The following is a 3948-nucleotide window of genomic DNA, read 5'->3' on the forward strand; positions in this document are numbered from 1 at the left end:
CTGTAGCTACAGCTCTTAGTGCCCATGAATGCAAAGACTGAGAGAAATGGAGAGTTCCAGCCATTGTCATTTTAGTATCTTATTGTTCCTCTCTCTGTTTTTTTGTGCAGGCCTTTCTGTTCTATCAGGATGTGACTGTATAGCTCAGTGCATCTGTGACAAAAGCTCATTGGTGCCAATTGGCAAAGGGGGTCACAGTTCTTTACAAGCAACTCCTGTCTCAGACCTGACAAACTCCTCACAGCTAATACACTGCTTTTATGATATTTATCCAGGAAGCATAGCAGTGAGATCTCTACTGAAAGCTTGTAAATTATTGATACTCCTAATCACTGCGAGAGGTGTGTCCGAGTCGTAGTTAAGGGGTAATGTAAGTACATGGAAAATTATGCCCATATGGTATTGTTGTGAAAGTGAGTCACCCCAATCATAGGTCTTGTTGGGAACGGCCCATTCAAGTGGGAGGGAATTGGCACCTGTTCCTTGCTAGCCAGTTATGTGATGTATTGCTCCATTGTCAGCCTTTGCACCAACCCAGAAAAGCCAATAGAAAACCATCAAAGACAAATTATAGACATCGAAACCCTGTGGAAGTGACAAGGACAATATGAGAATGAGGAGATCGTCCTTTCTGTGAATAAAGACAAAAGACTGATTCAGTTCATAACAGGGTGGAGAAAAACACTCTGGGTCCATTCACCAAGGAGATTCCTAATGACCAGTGGTGCTTCATGAAAGGCAGGGCCGTGGCTCCTAGGGACTAGGAATCAGTGAAATTGACTGAAGTGTGAGGTGAGAATCTACTTAGATAGGAAAGGTAACTATTAAAAAGTGTAGGTTGCATTTTCTGATTTTGTTTAGTTGGTAACGGTTTCCATCACTCACGTTTGTTTAAATCTCTATCGGTTGTTAAATAAATTTCTGCTTGTTTGATAACTATACTCAAGTGCTGTGTGAGATACAGTAGCAGTGGTCCACAGTAAAACTAGTAACCTGGGATATACTATTGCTTTGGGCAGAGAGAATCTGGGATTTCTCTGAGTATCTGGTGATCCGGGCTGGACCCCAGAGGGGGACACATTGAAGGAACTCAAGGGTTAGGGTGGCTGCTGTAGCTCAGAGGAGGGTTCTTGAGTGCCTGACGGGCTGGGTGAGTTTGGTCCCTAACATCCAGCTGCCAAATGCAAAACTCCGTCTTCCTAGTGGAAGGTGGCAACAAGGAAACTCTCAGCCCTCAGCTCCCTGAGAAGGGTCACAATATGTCTCTATGTTGATTCACCTGTCAAATTCACACAGGGAAAGCTCCCTATAGCATAAAACTCTGCCATATGAAATCATGGAACATGTGCTCTTCACTCTGTGAAAGCATGTTAAGAATCCAAGCGCTGGAGGGTAGGGTTTGGGTCCAGAGTGACCTAGACAAATTGGCGGATTGGGCCAAAAGAAATCTGAGGAGTTTCCACAAGGAGAAGTGCAGAGTCCTGCACTTAGGAAGGAAGAATCCCCTGCACTGCTACAGCCTGGAGACCGACTGGCTAAGCAGCTGTTCTTCAGAAAAGGACCTGGGGATTACAGTGGATGAGAAGCTGGATATGAGTCAACAGTACCCCTGTTGCCAAGAAGGCTAACAGCAGATTGGGCTGCATTAGTAGAAGCATTGCCAGCAGCTTGAGGGAAGTGTGTTCATTTCAAACCTGCAGCTTATTCATTTCATTTGGTGACCCCTCCTAGTTCTTGTGTTATGAGAAGGAGTAAATAATACTCCCTTCCTTGGTCCTTTAGAAGATATTATGTGACCCCCTCCTGTTTGTCTCTCATGTCCTGGGACCAACATGGATACAACACCACCGCAAACAACAAGGTTCAAAGTCAATGCACATGGGAGAAGCATCTTGTGTTTCATTCCTTATGTCCTAGTCCCATCGTGTGGCCATTTCCTTTTCTTCCTTTCTGTTAAAAGCTTTGGTGTTTTGCACAGAAACATTATTTCCCCAGGAGAGACTCAGGAGTGAGGGCTGCATTCCTGTGCCAAGCAGTCTCTAGAAGGGGGCAGACAAAGGCCTTTAGGACGAGGCGTCCGTCACTGTCAAAAAATCATCCCCTTCCTGTGGTTCCGCGGGCGGCAGGAGCAGCCGCAGCTCGGTGGCCCCCGGCAGCAGCACTCCTGGGGTGGCTGGAGCAGCAGCAGGCCCCCTGGGGCTCCCCCCCCCCCCCGGGCAGCAGCTGGAGTGGCAGCAGGGTGGCAGGGCTTCTCCCCTGGTAGCTGGTGCTCATTATCCATCAAATAAATCAAAACACTTCCACCTGCAAGTGGATTTAGCCCAGAACCCTCAGAGGCAGCAGCTCTTACACCCCCCCCCCCCCGAGCTCTCTGGTCAGGTGTCCTAGCGCCGGGAGCCTCCTGTTTAGATCCTCAAATAGCATTTTTGCACCGGGAGGGGGGCTGAAATTTTGGACTGGACATTGTAGCTCCACCGTTATTTTATTGAATTGCTTCAAAACAGCAAGTGTAGAAAGTCCCCTAAGTGCCAGGCTCTCTGCCATGGGAACAGCTGCCCCTGCTCCACAGGAGTCTGTGCGTTCCACCCAGCAAAGTACAAACCTCTGCACTGAAGGGGGGTCAGACAGTGACGGTAACACAAATCTTCCGACTATTAACCCAAGTCCCTTCCTTCCTTTAACTCAGGACGTGCCAGTCAACTGTGAGCCATGGTGTTATCTTCATCTTAAAATACCTCTCAGGACATTGAACAGAGGACGTGAAACCCTCTCCCCCGAATGGCTCCCTGTTGAGGCGTTGTACCGTACCTGCCCCTGGAGACTGTCTGGTTTTATATCCTTAGAGCTTTTTCTCTTCAAACCCCTTATCCCAATCTATGGGCCACCTCCACATTTCAGAGTTTAGAATTTGCTCTCATCACCCTCGTATGGCGCTTCCCATGTGAATTAGACAAAGTGAGTGGGGGAAGTTCTATGGCTAATGAAAACCGATGCTTTGGGTGAGGCCTGAACTCATAACCCCAGCAGTGCGCCTCCCTGCCTAGCCAGGTGTGCCCCTGTACATGCTTCATAGACAAGCGGGGTGGTTACCTGTGTCTGTGATTAACCACTTTGGTGACCTAATTGAGAGGCTGATGGTTCAAACCCAGGTGAAGATAGAGGTAGTTTGTTTTTTTTTAGTGATGAGACTCCAGTACATTTTAACAGGCAGTAAAACGCCTCAATTCTGGTCTAGCCTCATTTGGCAAGCATAAGTGGTGCTTTTGTCAGATGCATTGGTGGTATAGTGGTGAGCATAGTTGCCTTCCAAGCAGCTGACCTGGGTTCAATTCCCAGCCAATGCAGTGGTGTGATGTTTTCTCTGCTGGGAATTGGTTTAATTTCAGTCACATTGTATCAGTTTAGCAATGGAAATGAGAGAATCAATATCCTGCAGGTCATTAAACACCCAGTGGAGGAAGAAAGGGGCAGGACTATACAATGAGCAGGTGGAGTCATCCTGGTTATTACAATATTTGGTTTATTTTTTATTTTTTTCCCTTTACTTCCCTCTCCCTTTTAGACTCAGAGCCTTTAAAGTAGAAGAGACCAATGTGATCATCTAGTCCGACCTGCTGCACCTTGCAGGCCAAAAGACCCCACCCACCCACTCCTGTAATAGACCCGGGAGGGGAGGCAGCTCTGTGCACTGCCCCTACCCCAGGCCCTCTGCTCCCCTCCCCCCATGGGTGTGCAGAGATGTGCCAGCAGCACTAAGGTGGCTCCCTGCCCACTCTGCCTCTGTCCCTCCGTGCCACTCCCAGAAATGGCCGGCATGTCCCAGCATCCCCTGGGATGGGGGGAGTGTCTCCATGCGCTGCCCCTGCCCCGAGTACCAACTCCGCAGCTCCCATTGGCCAGGAACTGCAGCCAATTGGAGCTCTGGGAGCGGCGCCTGCAGGCAGTGGC

General features: G+C 48.8%; 1 non-coding gene across 1 annotated transcript; it reads left to right on the forward strand.

Moving 5' to 3' along the window:
- The first annotated feature begins 3272 nt into the window (after window positions 1-3272).
- On the forward strand, window positions 3273-3344 carry TRNAG-UCC. Its single transcript has one exon. It is a non-coding gene; the product is annotated as a tRNA-Gly (tRNA).
- The last annotated feature ends 604 nt before the right edge of the window (window positions 3345-3948 follow it).

Source organism: Mauremys reevesii, unplaced genomic scaffold (genome assembly GCF_016161935.1).
Source record: "Mauremys reevesii isolate NIE-2019 unplaced genomic scaffold, ASM1616193v1 Contig77, whole genome shotgun sequence".
Taxonomy (NCBI): Eukaryota; Metazoa; Chordata; order Testudines; family Geoemydidae; genus Mauremys; species Mauremys reevesii.